Genomic DNA, 17329 nt, shown 5'->3' with positions numbered 1-17329 from the left:
ATTTGCTTTGGAGCAAATGTACTGCCAACTGGTCTGGTGAGTTGAAGCTGGGGCTTAGCCCCTGTGCCATCAGGATGGAGCTGGAATTACTGCCGTGACGCGATGTGCAGTTTCCAGGTTTAATTCATGTAGCAGGGACGGTATTTTCAGACAAGCCAGCGTGTTGTAACCATCTTCTAGCAGGGAGCATGGATGAGCCAGGAGGGTAAATTTAAAGGAGTGTAGGTGCCCTACGTTGGGGCTTTGCATGAGAGGAGCACAATGTGGTGGCACTGATGTATATCTAGCATAGTGCTAAAGTGGCACTTTGCCTTTAGCGCTGGAGAAGCTGCTGTTGAAGTACACTGAAAAACAGAGAGGGGGGCAAAGGCTAAAGCTGATTTAAAATAAAAAAGCCCTCATACTTTCCAATGGAAGTAGAGCTGTCGCAAGCACAACCTATTGTTTGGTCAAGTTTTATTCTGATTTACTCGAATTCCAACAAATTTAGGCATGCTGTAAAAGGGTCCTGTTTTCAAGCTTACAGCAAACAAGGAATGAATAGAAGTGTCTCATTCTTGCCTATTTTTGGGTCAACCTCCAAATTCCCCTGGGGCTTCCACATCAAGCTGTGTAGCACCCAGTGTTCACAAAGATGCAAATTCAAGACTGTGTTTTTTGGTTTTGTTTTAAATCAGGTGAGCATCACATGCTTCGGTTTTGTAATGAGAGTTTTTGTACTGTCCTAATTAATACAGTGTGTCTCTCCTGGACCTTTGAAGTAAGTGGGAGTTCTGCCACCAATTTAAATAGGAGAAGGATTTGAGCCAATTTGAACAGAAGTTTTCACTTATCTTAGTGCCTAATCTTCTTTTTAAAGGGATGTGGGAGTATCAGCACCTCCTACGTAATGCTCGGCAGCATGCAGAAGTAGACTAGTCTGGTCACTTATGGAGGCCCATTTAAAACCGGTAGGATTACTCAGGTGAGTGACAAGGCTTTAAGAACAGATTTTAGGGAAGTTAATTCAGAGTGCAAAATGACATTTAACCCATCTGTGTGAATATTACCAGTTGAAACAGGCCACAAAATGATTTATAAATCTTAAGATTAAAAAAAAAAACAAAAACCACTATATTTTTCTTGCTGTTGAGTTGTCAGGGTTCACACTTTCAAGAGTAGGGTGTTGTTTTTTTTTTAAGCATAAGAGCTAGTAGCTCAATTCCTTTGTTAAATTGGAGCTCATCCTCCTCAGTAAGTAGAGCAGAACTTTAAGAGAATGCCAATGATGAATCTCATGATAAAATCACAATATTTGACAACGTTAGGCCTGTGTAAATGTTTATATATCTTTTCAGTACTTTTTCCCTGGAGACAGTTATCTAGACCTCCCCTACTGTCTCACTGAATTGCGATATATAGCTCCAGAGTGGCTGACCAAATATGGCTGATTTATCAGGAAAGTGGCAGCCTCTGACCGTTGTTTTAGGAGGGTATTGCGAAAACTAAGGCAAATTGCTGGAAGGTTTCTGCGCTTCACTGGAATACTTCAAGTATCTGTAAATTGTAGAATGTGGAAAACTGATGTTCTCTTCATGCTATGTCTCTTTTTCTTCACTGAGTGCAGAAGGAGCTCATAAATACTGACCTCCTCTAGTCTGCCACATGGTCTTTTTAGATTAACCCTGATTTTTCCCAAACTGCTTGTAAAATGATGTGTTGGAGTTTGTGTACTTCATGTATGTCTCTTCAGTCTCCATGCAACATTCACCTAACTAAAGCCTTGCTGCCAGTAGCATTAAATAAATTGTATATTATACTAGGTTTTTGGAAGACTTTGCCCTCCATTCCAAATGGCAGATTACATCAGATAATTGAGAAAGTTTTATTTGGTTTTAATTTAAAGGGAGTCTCTTTCCCTTAGATGTCCAATTCAAACTGATAAGAATTAGGTAACCACAACTATCGGTACTGCTATGTGAGGAAACAACTGTAAAAAACCAACCTAACAAATAAAAAAGCATTTCCTTTGGTGCATCAATGGCTGCCGCTTACTCTAAAGTAGGTCGGCATTTCTGCATTCTAGAAAATGACAATATAGCTTTATTTAAGGGTTTTAAAATAAAATGTAAAAGATTATTTTATACATTCTGTGAAGCAAATACAGTGAGTATTTTTGTCTAAAGTTTTTGTTTTGCTCTGTTGCATAGAAGCCAGCTGGTTTGCTAGCTTGAGTGACCTCACATTCCTTAAATGTACTCATAAATCAAGCCAAGGCCATGCATTAAAAGCTGAGCTCTGACATTAATTCAAAGGAGGGAAAGTTTTATACATTGTGGGAGAAGTACAAAGCTGGACACCTAAGGCAAGATTTTTCAGTTCTTACTCACATTTAGCAAAACTGCATTGTTCTGAGAGTCTTACAGATGACATAGAAGTCAGCTGGACCCTGTATTCCTTAAGGTGAATAAAGGTTGGAAAAGCATGCCCTGAAGAACCAATAAGTATTTTAAGCTGTGCAAACATGCAGATTAAAAAATAATAATAAAGGAACATGGTGATAGTGAGATGATTATTTAGTACTTAATTACTTGAAAGTGTTATTCTTGTGAATGTCTCTAATAAAGGAAGTTTGGCAATATGTTCAATGAGATTGTCACAATTGAATGTTTTGGTGTGATTTAGTGAAAAGGACGCAAAGCATCAGGTTTGCATTAATAGGTTACCATGTCATTATATTTTTGGAAAGTAGTGATGTTTCTGGGTCACACAGGGATTTGGTCTCTGCAAATACTTCATTCTGAGAACCCAAGAAATGATGAGCAAAGTTGTGTTGATTTTAGAAGCAGAAAGACAATGATGATAAGAAACATGAAAGTAAAAGACTTATTTACTTTTTAATTTCTTCTGCTTTTTAAGACTTTTTGGATCCTTAGGGGCTTAGTAGTGGGTAACTTAATATCTACTTTACATATTATTTATTGTTATTTACAACAACAACTTCATACAAAATCCAAAACAAAAAATCCTCTAATATTTCAAAGAGTTAGAGGCATAGTATTGCTGCCTGCTTATCAGTATGCATGCTGAGTGAGCAAGACCTTATCCTTATTCGTACAGAGCCACTCATCTTTTTTGTCCTGATAAGTGTGAAGGCATACTCGATATATGCAGACCTTAAGTGAGCATCAGTAGAAGGAGTCCACAAGAATATTGATAAATTAAAACATTATTCTACAATTGGATCCAAATCGATACCTCTCAAAGCTGAAATGTTTCTACTTTGAAGAGTTACTGAAAAATTTTTAATGGCAAGTCCAATTGAAATGTTAAAATTTGAGAATATTTCAGTGAGATCTGGCACTCAGAGTTCAAAATAAAACAATGTATTTTAAATCTTCTGGTTAAAGAGTTTATGTATAGGGGAACACTTTACAATGAGGGGTTATTCAGAAAGGCCAGTTTAAGGCTGTCTTCATCTGTTTCTTTCTTAGTAGGGAAGGACGTGGGTAGAGCGTGATTCAGACATAATTTTTAGTTTAGGTGCTCTGAATTATTTCTTGAATAAGCTTTTTACTCTTCGCTGGTTATAAGTAACCGAAGAAGATTGACTTTCCTGGTGCTCGAAGTTACTTTTGTGAACAAACTCCTCATTATTGTTGATTTCTGAGTGATTTTTTACATGAAGAAAAGAAGTCTCCACCTCTTGCAGTAAAAAAAAACACAGTAACAACAAAGTTGAAGTCTTCCTACTTCCAGTATTGTTTGGCCTGTATCAAGATGTTATCCTTTTTCTGTACTTACTAAACACTTTCAACAAATGTCTTCTACAGTCACTTCCAAGTAATTGTTTCACATTCAAAATAGAACACAGCTGAGTATAGTTGAAACAATTCTAAACGCTATCAGTTCCTTTGACAGATAGGTTAAACTCTACAACAGAGTTTATATTGGCAGGTAAATGTCCTCTCATGTGGATAATAAGTTGGGAGATAAAATGTACTGGCATAAATAAGACAAATCATTACCACTAATATTTAAATACATTATTATTGAGAAAATTATTTTTACAATACAGACTCTGAACAAAGTGATTTTTCAATATGGTATTGACATTTGAGTAAAGATGCTATGACAGGAACCACATAACGGAGTAAGACCTGATTGCGTTAAGTACTGTCCAAAACATTTACTGCCCTAGGCCAGTCCACACTGAATTGGCAAAAGTGGTTTAAAATGGCTAGCACCAGAAGTTTCTTTCTGCCTTTTGCACCCTGATCATTTGTACTTTAAGTTGTGCCATTACAGCTGCTTGTGAATCCTTGTAAACTGCAGCTGGAAGCAGTCTTCATAGAGTGACTTCACCAATGAAACCTTACATGGTATGGAATTTGAACATATCTTGAAGATTAGGAAAAAAAAAAACAACCAAAAACAAACAAACAAAAGCCACCACCAACAAAAAAACAGGATATAGATAAGGAGATACAGCAAATGCAAGAGAAAAAAAGTAGATACACTATTAGTCAGCATTAGTTGCTCACATATTAGCATTTTAATCTGGAGCAGTGGTATGGTTTTGAAGAAAATCTCCCTCGTTGTCTTTACTTATCCTGTCAGCATGATTTGAAGAAGGGTTTTGGTTTGTGTTGAACTAGATTCTGCTGGAGGAAAATAAAGTGGAAGCTCTTTTCCAGAAACATACCCAAGGTGCTCTAGGCGCTGATGGAAATATAGGGGTCTAAACCAGCAGTTGGTCCCTTGAAACTAATTTAAACTGTAGGCATGGTGAGGACATTTAGTGCAGGTGAAAGGGATGAATCTAATCCCTGAGCCACAGATAATGCAGATATAGACACCCTAACATCAACTGCTACGATCTACTTTTCTACCTCTGTTGCACCAAATTGCTTGCTAATGTAGACATATCTAAAATAGGCAAATATCTTAGTGCACCAGCTGCCCAGCAGTCAATATATCCTTTGTAGACATCAAGGCAAGGAAGGAGCCTCACCAGAAGATTTGTAGGAGGACAGTGAGGTAGCCTTAATTAATATAATTTAGTTAATTCATCTTGATAGCACAAAATAATAAAATATTATCACCCATTTAGGCATGAAGGGAATTGGTCTAAGAGATGGTATGTCTTAACCAGTTTGACATATGCAGACTGGAATTAGATCTAGGAGTTCTTAGTGCCCAGCTCTCCACTTACTCTTAATTTTCTTGCTACCCTTTCTAAATGATGGGCATAGACATTCTTTATTTATTTGCAACTGAGTTATTAAAGTAACTGGAAATCGATTAGCCATGTCCACGTAACTTCTCTCTCACTCTCAAGTAAGCCATTCCCTCACTTCTCTTAGCTGCTTTCTTCAGAGTTTTTGTTTCTGCCTGTGCCCCAATTTTTCACACCTTGTTTAGACTTGTGTTTACTCTAATTCTACTGTTTCAAGTTTCCTACCTCCTTGAGACCACAAAGCACTTCAAGAAAGGATTTCCATGTATTATATTTTGTTCTGAAAGTCTTATCTCATAGAGACATACTTGCCATTTTCTTTTTTTTTTCTATATATATGTAAAATTATGTTTCAAAGCCATTATATATGCAGCATTCTGCTTCATAGCCTGGGTTAAGATCTCTTTCTGAAACTGCAGACAATAAAGCATTTTTCCTAAGAAAAGTTAACAATGTGATAAATACTGATGCAGTGTTTCAACCCAGTTAATTATTTCTTTTTTTCATTGTTTATCATCATTTTGTCATCTTTCCATATCATTCCCCACAGTGCTTTGTGCTAGATTTTCTTTGAAAATTTCTTTCCTCTGAACTTACCATGAACTTGTCTGTAAAATACGGCCATAAAATGCCACTGACAAAACAAAACAAAATCCTGTATTCACTAATAAAAGAACAACACCCAGTTTTTCTCTCATCCCTCACTAAATACAAAAAGAAAAAAAGAAAAAGACAGAATTCATACAGAAAAGTCATTTTTAATTGCAGGTGTGAAGCAGAATATGAAGGCTGAGTAGAAAACAAGTCATCACACATATGAGGATATAGTTTAAGCCAGTTCAGAGTTTGTGCTTTGTTTCTTTTCTTCTCACTGTGCTGATGGCTATTGAGCCAGTAGTGTTAGCAGTGTTGGGATTAAACTTCATGCAACTGAGGGGGAGGAGGAGGATTGTGTTCCTTGAGATGTTCTGGGGGAGGAGAAGGATTATGCATGTTCCTTATGTAATGAGGAAGAGTCTGGAGAACTTGAATGTGTACATGGAGGAGGTGGGAGGATTATCTTTTGATGTGAAGGAGAGGGAGCGGCTGTGGTTGTGATCCTTGAGGGAAACATCAGAAATAAATTACCTTCTTGTACAATCTATTTTTTTTCCCAGTATTAGAGGGGGGGCTTTTTTTTTCCTTTTTCTTTTTTTTTTTTTCTTCTGAGGTGGAAGAAAGTTGGATTATGTTGGGGGTGGGAAGGCCATTGTGCCATTGCATTAGCTGAAGGATTACAACACAGACCTGGGAGAGTTGTGACCCAAGTCAGCCAAGTTACCTGAAACATTAATCTCTGAGGATGGGATGTCCTTGTTGTCCTCCAGAGGACCAAAGGAGTGGACAGGGAAGTCTCAAAGGCAGGGTTTAGGTGATACCTTCTGATGAGGGGTGGCCAGCTGATAGCGTGCAGAGAAGAGGTTTCTCCAGAGCCCTCTATACATGCTGCCCCTTCCCAGGTCTTGCACTGAAATGCTTCTGGTCTGTAGGCTGCGGGGCCCTTTGCTGGACTCAATAAATGTCATTTACTGCACTTAAAGAGGAAGATAGGGAGGTGGAACCAAGTCACCAAGAGATCAAGCAATTGGAATTTTGGAAGGACAAGGTTGTAAGAGTGAGGCCTCCCCCCCCGGTGATCTGAGATGAGGTTTGACGTGTGAGATGGGGGTGAGGTGACATTAGTAGCAGGTCCTTCCAAACACCCTCAGCTTTCTTCATGTGCATGTTCCGAAGCCACCATGGCCCAGCAGCTGGCATGGAGGGCCCTGCACCCCCCAGAGCTGTGCCACAGCCACCCAGTCAGGCCCCCACATGCTACTTTCTCTGCACACTGTTGGAGCAGTCAGTGGCATAGTTTTGGCCTAGGCTCAACAGTCTTTATACCAACAAGGCTTAGAAGTGGTTTGGCAGTTACTGCAGGCAGGCCAGGCACTGCTCCTGGCGAGTATGCCCTGTTCAGGGGCAGGAAGGAGCATTTAGCCACATGGCCACTAACCAAAGAGCAACCCTGGCCCCTATTTGCTGGTCAGGGTGGGGCCAGATGTCTGCATATGTCTGCTCCAGCTGACATGTCCCTGATGGCTTTTCTCCTTCCTTCCTTGATGGTAGGAAGAGCTGTTGGGGGGAGCGCAGGGGCCTGAACCGCCCTGCAGACCTTGAGGAGACCTCGCAATGGCTGTGGGGTGGGAGTGAGCGTCCAAGTCTCAGGCAAATGTCCAGAGAGTCCTAGGAAGCAGCATGGGGACATGGGGTGGGCATTTTGGTTTTAACTCTTCACCTACCAACAAAAGTCTGTCCTGACTCTATTTCAAAGGACAAGTAGAAGCTGAAGTGCGTCCATCCCAGAAGAACAACTGTGAATTAAGTCTCTACAATCAATGACAATTCTGGCGTTGGAAACTGGGGCAAAAGCTACTTTTTCCAAGTGATCGAGTTACCACAGTGTAAAGATTTTCCAAGGCAGTTGCAACAGCCTGAGAGCATCCCCACAGGAAGTTACGGCTCAGTTGGCACATAGTAAACCATGAAGCTGTGGTAAGTTTGTCTCACCATCATGTCTGCAAATGCTTGGGAGGTGCCTTTGTCCTGAGCATATTAGCATTCATTTTCTCTAATGCTGGGTTTAAGCTTACTACAGCTGAGTGAAGAAGGCGAAGATAGTCTGAAAGACTACCCCCAGGAATTAAGTAACAATAAATCAGAGCTTGGATGCTTTTATATTCTCTTTATTTTTTGCCAAATACTACTTAGACTATAATAACACCTAATTATGAAATTCAGCTTTTACATAGTGCTTTTTATTCACAGATTTCAAAGTACTTTATCAAAGAGGTAAGTTACTATTATTGCTATTTTATGGGTGGAGAAATGGCAACAAAAGTGGTTAAGATCACCCACCCAAACAAAGATCAAGCTGAAATAATATATGTGTATGTTTTTATTCCGTGTCCATTGAATCCCGATATCATTTTTATAAACATGAAATTTTGAAGAGTTCTTAGTAAAAGATTACGTTCAGGATTTGCTAGTTGATTGGGGGATCAGAGCTGAACCTACAGATCTCCAAGATTCAGAGTTCAAATGTAGATTCACAGGGGAGATAAGCCTATCACCTTGTCAGATCTGCCCTGTCCTCTCTCCTGCATCAGGAAACATGCCTGTGGGAGCATATGCCACATGTGGCTGAACAGCTTCTCCCTTTTTATTGTACTTGGTCTGCTTTCAGCGTGAGAATAGATGGTGGAGGTGGGAACACCGCTTAGGCCCACTCCCACTTCCTGACTTGGTTTGGATTACTTAGTAAATCTCAATACTCTATATACTTTATAATGCTATTTGTGGAAGACTAAAACAACTGCTACTTGTAGAAGCCCCCAAACAAAGTTCTAAGTGATGTATATTATAAAAGGAAGCATTTTCAATGACTCCAAGTGTCTGATTTTATGTATGGTCCAAGGTTTGGAATGAATTTTTATTTTCTGCATAAAAACAATAATACTTATGGTTAACAAGTTGTGGAGAATACCTATTTAAAGACTGGGAGAATGTACCCTATTGACTTCGTGAAGCAACTATGATCTTTTGTTTAAGGAGGTGGAATTATTTTTGGAGAGCTATCAAAAATAAATAATATTTAATGCATGATTTATGTTATTCAGAGAAGGTGCCATAAGTAGTCAGGTGCAAGGTGAGGTCAGTGGTAGGACAGAGAGATGACAAAGCCCACCATGCACTTTATAATGCCTGTAGATTTACAGTAGCTTTTGTTTTCTAGTGCCATTCTTTTTTTTCCATCATGATCATTTCCATATGCAGTACTGGGAAAAAAAAAAAAAGAGGTTTCAATATACAGTAGTTAATTACTATATTACAAGCTCTAATTAAATTCTTGGAGATTCTGCACAGTATGATGTCCATGCCAAGAGGGACATATCCCATCCTTAAGTGAATACATGTTCTTGTCAAGTTAACTTGTCTGCATTTTACTCACATGAAATATTCCTCATCTCTTGCTTCTTGACACACGTGACTGATAAATGTTTTAAAGGCACATTTAACATTGATATTTTTGTGATATGAAATGACAATGACTTCAATAATTCCCAGACTTTATTTTATATAAAGTGACACATTATGTGATGGCAGACTCCCCAGACCCTACCATAAGCAACACACTGGTAAGAATATATGTCGCATCAAAACTTGGTCTTTGTATGATGCAGACCTACATTTCTAGTATTCTTGCCACATGTCAGCAGTTAAATGTAAAGAGTGTTAATATTAAACACATCTCACAAATGCCATGGACATTCAAAAAAGTCAGAGCTCATGTTCCTCTATCAGCATTCAGTTTTCTTTGAAACATTTAAAGAAGAAGGATTTTTCTTCCTTGTAATCAAGTCCTCTGAAAAGGGAGATACAGTAGAAAGATCGTTATCAAGTCATCTGCAGTTTTAAATGAAGTGTTAAATAGGATTTTGTGAATTCTTGTATACTTCTTATCACAGATCTGTCAGGGTCATAGGTAGCTTTATTTTATTCAGATTTCTAGATAAAGATTTAAGTTCCTGTTATGTGTGTGGACAAATCTATCTCAAACAATTTTACACTTGAGTGAACTTTTGTATTCACAAACCAATAATTTTGTTTTCACATTGACATAGATGGGAGCGATCATTCTACTTGACCTTAGAGTTCTGTTAGATCACATGTCTCCAGGAACTATGTTTGTGTGTAGCTTAATGACAGCGAAATTCAGCCAAATGAGCTTTGTATTGGCCTTATTATTCATTTGATACTAAACCTTTATATTATAGCATGTCAACACTTATTCTGACTTTGGCCCTGATTCAACTTAGTACTTAAACACCTGGCTACCTTTAAGGACTTTAGTGAGCTGTTGAGCTCTTATTCAGATGTTTAAAGCTAGGCTCTTGCTGAATATGGGCCTATTTATGTTGCAATTAAGTACTTATGCAATATTTTAAAAGTATGTTACATTGGCAGCAAGCAGATGGGCTCACGTGTGTGGTAGCAACATCTACATCATAAACTGCATCTTCATTTGGAAACATGACAGAGCACTGCAGAGCAGCCAAATATCAAGTCTTGATTATACCCATGATAGAAGGAAAGAAATAGTTTGTGCACGTACCTTAGCATATCCCAGGCTTGGTTAAAAATGTAGTCATGTGCTTCAATGCTTTGTTTTGACTTGTTACATGAATCGGAAGTAAGTTTTGGGGTTATATTGCTGCTGAAAGTTGTCAGGAATTGCTTTGTACAGTTTATGATGGTGCATAGTTCTGACCAAAGCATCACCGAGAATTGTGTACAGTCTGTGATTTGAGATTGGTTTGGTTATTTATTTTACTGAGTCAGTCTTCCTTTTCTGTACTGATACTTGTGCAGGTTCTGGTTTATTTCAGTATTTTTTTCTATATGGCACAATTCAAAAGAGACAAGTTCTACCTCTGAAGTTAATATGGATGACAGTCTTATTATAAAATACATTGCCTTCCAAGCTGATGAGAGTAGGCCAAATAGGCTTACCTTATGACTGTGAGTCGATAAGTGGCAATTCTGTCATGATCAAGTGAAGGAGACTTTGGCTTGTTTTAATATATGCAGTATTCATGCAGTAAAATGTCCTCGTAGTTGTGGGAAAGCTATCACAGAAATCTCTTATGAATCAGTGAAAATTTAGCAAAGGATATGGGACTTGTGCCCATAGCTTTGCATGGACAAATGTTTTAAAGAATTGAATGTGTGTTTTTTTACAAGGAATATACTTTCTGCCTTTTTCTTAAGTAGAGCAAGGATTTTGGAGAAATAAATTGTTCTCTTCTGTTCATCAGATTCACTTCTTAGTTTTCATTGAACATAAAAAGCTTACATCATTTCTGTTTCTGTTGGGTCAAGCTGAAAGCTAGTCAAGTCAAGAGGGTTACCCTGATTTAAATGCCAGCGCATTGATTTGTGAAAGTTGAAGTGCTGGCCCATAGTATTTTTCAATAACCTTTCAAAACCAGCCCTCTGTTCTTGTCTTTTTCTGATTCAGAATGAAAAGGGAAGCTTTCAGAAATTTTCACTTAAAAAAAAAAGTCTGTCCTCCCAGAAGTCAACTCTAACCTTGAGAGAAAGACAGCGCTCCAGAGTAGTTCATAGCCCTGAGGTTAAGGTACTCCCTTCAGACTTGTGGAATTTCAGTTCAGGGCTCTGATTTGAAGCATGGGTTTGAACTCACAGCTTGGGTGAACATCCATCTTGCTGGCCTGTGGGGTGTTTGGGGGATGACTTTTTCTGTATCCTTCAACTCAGGTATTCCAGACTTGTGCAGTTTTGTTAGTGAAAGTAGCCTGTTGCCATTAAAAGCATTTTCAGTTAAAATGCATTTAACTGAAGAAGTTGGAGTAAGTACTATTGATGGGTAGATTCTGCTTAGTCCAGCAAACGCAGCAGAGATAGGAGACGGAAGAGTTGCAGCGGCTGAGCAAGTAAATCATTTTAGGCTGTGAGGAGCAGACTCCTATACCCATTGGGAATCCCTTGAACTCCAGTAGAAGGGGAAGAGATCTACACTAGCAAACTGCCTTGCAGGGCTGTCATCTGTAAATTGAATTTTTGCTGGAGGGAAGAATCAGCACTAGAAACATATGTAACTTGTGACCTTTGATTTTATTATTTCTTGTTACACTTCATAGCCTTTTTTGTTACTGGTTTTATTTGGAAGAAAGCTTTCACTGGTTTTCCACTTCAAATGATATGTAACTTCACTGCAAATGTGGTGTTGTGTCCCAGTCATCTACAGAATAGCTTTTTCCTCCCTTAGAATGGAAGTTATTTGTTTACCCTGGCAGAGTGGAGTGCCACTGTCAGAATTAGAGATCCCCAGTCTGCATTCTGTTCTGCCATGGCATAAAAGAGATCAGTTCCCTTTGCTCAGAGTCATCTGTGTCAAAAGAACTGTCCCGCAGAGAAAGGTGGGATGACTTGGAGGCTTCAGTGGAAGAGAACAGTTTATTTTTTTCAGGCATGGTCTGGGGCTTTGCTTCTTCCATGAGTCAAAGCACACTGAAAGAATGGAAAGATTTCCACTGACCTCTGTGCTCCTTAAATCAAACCCTCCATCCTGTGCTGCTGGCCCTTACAGGTGATGATAATCCTGATTTACAGCTATACGTTGTGAGTTGTCTGTGGGTGGTGGTGTTTCTTTATTGTTTGTGCAGAGTCTTACATGGTAGAGATCTGGTTTTGGCTGAAGACTCTTAAGAAGTAATGAAATACAAATGACACCCAGGAGTAGTGATTTACCCTCCTGTTATAATACCTGTGAAATTGTTGGACCAAACTGGGAGCTTTGGCATAGCTGCCTTAAGTTATGACGGACTTAATCAGAAGCTTTTCCTTTCCTTTTTCATTTATCTTTCTTTTTTCCTTTCCTCCTTCACTTTCAATATTTCTTTGTTGAAATAAATTATTGCCATACTATAAACCTTTTTTAGTTTTGGTTTTTGAACCCATCGTTCCCTATTTCAAGAGCAGCATTTCACTTGAGGTCCCTATTCAAAGTGAACACATATGATAAGACAAATTGTTTCAACACTTGCTTGCAAGGCCAATAAAAAGAGATGCTGTAGTGCAAATTACCCTTGCAAATGCTCTCTAAAAAGCTAATAACATTTTTCCCCTGAAAGGATAGTTCTCAGCCATAAGGAGAGTTTCTCTTTCATGTTCGTTTGCCACACAGATTTATAAAATGATCCCAAATCCTTGCACAGGCTGTGAGGGATTGCAGCTTTGAACTGCTGAATTGGAAAAGCTATTAATGGAAGAGGAAAAGTTTTCAATTTCAGTCAGATTGGGTCAGGATGGTATAAGCTCAGCCCTCCAAGTTTTGGTGTAAGATGGAAGGCTGTTTCTTCTTTGTTGATAATTTTCATAGCAAAATTCACAAGGTTTTCTGTTTAAATGCATGAAATGAGATGATAAGAATGTAAGGAAAAATCATTAGCATATTTGCTGCTTTTTTTTTTCTGAAAACAGTCGTTTTAATTTGCTTTCTGTGGAATGTGGTATAATTGGAAACTTTTCAAAAACAGAACTATTAGGCAAGTGGTCAAAATCTTCAGAAAAAAGGTTCAAACATTCTGCACTGGAGCTTGTCTTCCATGCAGGCATGCGGGCAGCGCCAGGGATGCTCATTTCCCCTTCAGATGCATGTGCTGGCATGTGATATTTTCCCCTTCTGCAAAATCCAGCACAGGGTGCAGAGGCAGCCCAGCACTTCTCACTTGCATTTAGCCCTGTAGTGATTGGGGCTGGGAGGCGGGTGCCTAGACCCCACTATCAGCAGACCGCATTTCCAGCCCTACAAAAGTCCTGGAACTCTTCTACCTAGTGATGGTTTCCAGCTACACACAAATTCTCCTTTTACAATAGCTCAGCGATTGTATGGGACTTCAGAAATCAGAACTTGGCCAAATTACTTCTCCTTCATGCCACTTTGACAGAAGGCTTTCATAAGAATTAAACAGCAGATAACCCATGTGAAATATCTTGTATTTGCTGCTTTTAGTGATGATGGGGTTAGCGGTACTCCAAAAAGCAGCAAACTGAACACGTGTGGTTATGCGAGGATCAGCTTCCACCAGCTTTTCCCACAGTGCCCCCTGCACGCCCGGGTAAGGTCAGAAGTGGGACTCCCTCCACTAGCAGAGTTGCTGTGTGCAGCCCTCTCTTGCCAGGCCTCCGTAGGGGCTGGGAAATGCACTGGCTGCTGAGCGCTGGGCTGGAGCACCAGCTGATTTCCTACAGGCTCCAGCCACACACCCGGAGGCGACAGCTCTCTGTTGCTTCCAGCCTCTCTTGGGTTTGAAGCAGAGGTACAGAAATCTTGCCTGTAACACGGCTCGTAGCCTCACCTTGCATACACTGAGATAAGTGACATTGGCAAAAGAGTAGCTGCTATTTCCCCTCTCTAAACAGTTTATGACATCCTTTTGAAGCGTAACGTGTGGTGCTGTGTTCTCCTGCTGGAGCCAGTCCTATCTTCTTCCCCCACTTCCTTTCTGCTCTTAATCTGGTAACTGACCACTTACCGCATTTATTATCTTTGTAATTGAAACTGAGAAAGCCTGTGGCAGGTAAGCCCTGTGTCTCTGTGTGCCTGCTCTGATTTCTGCTTCCCTCAGCCCTAAAACCACAACCCTTCCCCCTCTCTCCGTAACAGCAAACCCTAAACACAAATAACTCTCAGAAGCCTGATGCTAATATATATTTGATTTTGTTTGCAAGCTTGTCTTATGACCAGCTCTCAGCGTGGGAAGAAGCAGGGAGTGGGGGAGATGGAGAGAGAGAGTTGTTGCAACATATTTTAACATATGTGCTTTAGGCCTCTTGGTGGACTCCCTCTTGGGAAGAGGGGAGGGAGCGTGCCCCTAAGCAGTTGGTTGGCTTTGCTTGTTTCTATAGCAGCCTGAATGAGAAAAATCATGTTTTAACACTAATATATTCAACCAAAAAAAAACCTAACAATTACAGGAAGTCTTTTTTACTATTATTGAAGAAATTGCATTAAAGATGAATGAGCATATATTGGAATAATTATGTTTTAAGGTGTGTAACATTAAAAGGTACTGAATGGAATATCGACTGTTTTGTAGGAACAGTAATAATGAGATTTCTGTCACCTAATCTTACAATAATTGGGTTATTACTATGCAAATTAAGGTATTACTTAAAAAAAAAAGAGGAGGTAAGACAGATCCTTGAGGCAGCCATTTATCTATCCTTAAAGCTATGCTGTCGATTCTCTTTAGGCTGAAGATCCTTTTTTTAACAATTTGGAGATGCTAATTTCATTATTTTTTCACCTATGTTTCCTACTAGAGTGTTTTTTGTTCTCCCCAGGTAGCAGACCAGGAGTGGTGGTTTTTGTATGTTTCCCAGTCTCTTACGGGTTCCTTTAGGAATAATTAGATCAAATAACTATGATTATTACCTTTTTGTCCCCTCTTTTTTTTTAATAAAATAATGATTTGTGTATTTTATCTGAGATTTTTATGGCAGGATCACAGGGAATATACATAAATCATTTTTATCCTTTTTTCCTATAGCGAAGAATTATTGAACAGCTTGTTATAATGTTCTTGATTTTCATTAGTTATGAAAGTTTACTTATTGGCCATTTTCTGGCCTTGAAGAAGAACTGAGGCGTACTCAGCACCTGCATTTCTGAGGCTGAACCTCTGGTAAATTTTACTGGATCCGCCAGAGGCCTGGTGGCATTTGCTCTGTCCCTTGGTGTTAGAGGTAATATTTAAGATTGTGCTGCTGATGGGAATTTCCTTGTTTCAATGTGAGTATTAGTTTCTCTGTAATGCATAATATTCATAGAAGTTCTGTTTGTAGGAAAAATGTGCTCATAAAGTCTTTCTGAAGCTTGTATCACTGCACTGTGACTGCTGTGGTTAACTGAGGTAGCTCAATTCCAGCTTGCACAGTTATGCCTAAACATGCTGCAGTCACACTTCTGATTGCAGAGTACGCATCCCCTAGGAGGTGCTGAACACTGGTAACTCCCACTGACTTCACTGCTCCCAGTTTTCAGTTTGTATCAGCTGTACAGATGTGTCACTTCACCAATCCAGACTTTGACTTCTTCTGTTAGCATTTACTCGGGAAAGCAATACAAGATTTAGCAGTTGGATTTCAGGTAATTATAGTGTGTTATTCCATCTCAAAGTCTTTTGTATTGCCTCCTTGGTCTTCTTTCCTGTGAGTTCATGGTGATTCTTGCTTTCTCCCTTTTTGGTTCACTGCTTTCCCACTCTGTATTGGAGCCTGTTTATAGTTATACTTAGTTTTAACGCTTGCAGATCTTTCTTTTTTTTTTTAACATGTGACTCCCAAAAAAGGTAGAGGAGTATGGTCAACCAGTAGAGACACAGAATTACCACCTGAGTTCTTACCAGGCAGCAGCTTCCTCTGTGGCTTTCTGCAAACAGCTTAATCTCTTCTCATTTTCTGTCTTTATTACAAGTGGGATGTAATTATATCTAAAATTTACCTACCTCATAGGTAAAGTAAGTGATATTACCTCATTATCTACCTACTTATATTATGGAGTGAACATCAGCATACTGAGGACACATTTATTGATTAATAAACATAAATTAATCAGGGTTTTTAAGGTGATTGGTTTCATGAATTAATAACATGTTTATTAATGATGCTGCATAATTTTACAAAAATGCACTTTGATAACCCTCTATATCTTGCAATGCTAAAGTATTTCATATTACTTTTGGCCTTCTATACAGAAATAAAAGCAGCAGCAGTGAGTTAGTGCCTGTGAAAGGGCAGGGCGTTTATGTGATACGAGTTACTGCCAGTCCATATCTCACACCACCATAACTCCCCCAAGGCATATGCTACCAGTATCATTTGTAAAGGGGAAAGCTTGGTGAAAGCTGGGAAATTCTACAATGTCCTTGGACATAAAAACAACTGACTACATACACATTAACAGTGATGTGGGGTCACGCTTACATGTTTCATAGTACCTGCCATCCATCCAAGAGGAAGCTGGTAAGCTATTTGGGATTCACAAGGAGATGAAGTCTTTTTATTGACTCTTAACTGACAGTTTCTCCTGTGCTCAGTGTATTAATTCTTGCTTGATTAACGGCTCTGGAACAAACTGAGCCATTGACCTTGTGGACCCCAGGTTGTTTGACTTAGTAATTAGGAAGAGTCTGTCTGGTTAGCTGGGTGTACCTGAAAAAAAGTTGGGAGCTGGGTTTAGATCTGAGTTGCAACAACATACTGTGAAAGAAAATTCACCATAATAGAAATAACAAGACATCCAGAAAAAAAGACCTGTTCAATTTCTTCATGGAAGGGCCATGTAAAACATCCTTTTATCCATTTGGCAAACCCTAAGCCTTTGCTTCACCATTGCTTCTAAGGAGGGTTGTGGTTGAACTAGCTGCAGTGAAATGAAATAATATTAAACCAGTTTGCAGAATTCATGGGAAAAAAAAAAAAAAGGATATTTGAAGCTCAAAA

The 17329-nt window shown here is 39.2% G+C and overlaps 1 protein-coding gene across 4 annotated transcripts in view; it reads left to right on the top strand.

The window, feature by feature from the left end:
* The window catches only part of SOX5 (SRY-box transcription factor 5), a 641693-nt gene that overhangs the window by 69269 nt on the left and 555095 nt on the right, over positions 1 to 17329 (top strand). For all 4 annotated transcript variants that reach the window (XM_050715320.1, XM_050715327.1, XM_050715319.1 and 1 more), the window contains exon 2: positions 7572 to 7792. The gene's annotated coding sequence lies outside the window, so the exon portion shown is untranslated. The remainder of the gene's footprint in view (positions 1 to 7571; positions 7793 to 17329) is intronic.

This window comes from Cygnus atratus, chromosome 1, assembly GCF_013377495.2.
Source record: "Cygnus atratus isolate AKBS03 ecotype Queensland, Australia chromosome 1, CAtr_DNAZoo_HiC_assembly, whole genome shotgun sequence".
Classification (NCBI taxonomy): Eukaryota; Metazoa; Chordata; class Aves; order Anseriformes; family Anatidae; genus Cygnus; species Cygnus atratus.
Note: the sequence above shows the minus strand (reverse complement) of the source record. Positions and strands in the feature narration are given on the sequence as shown.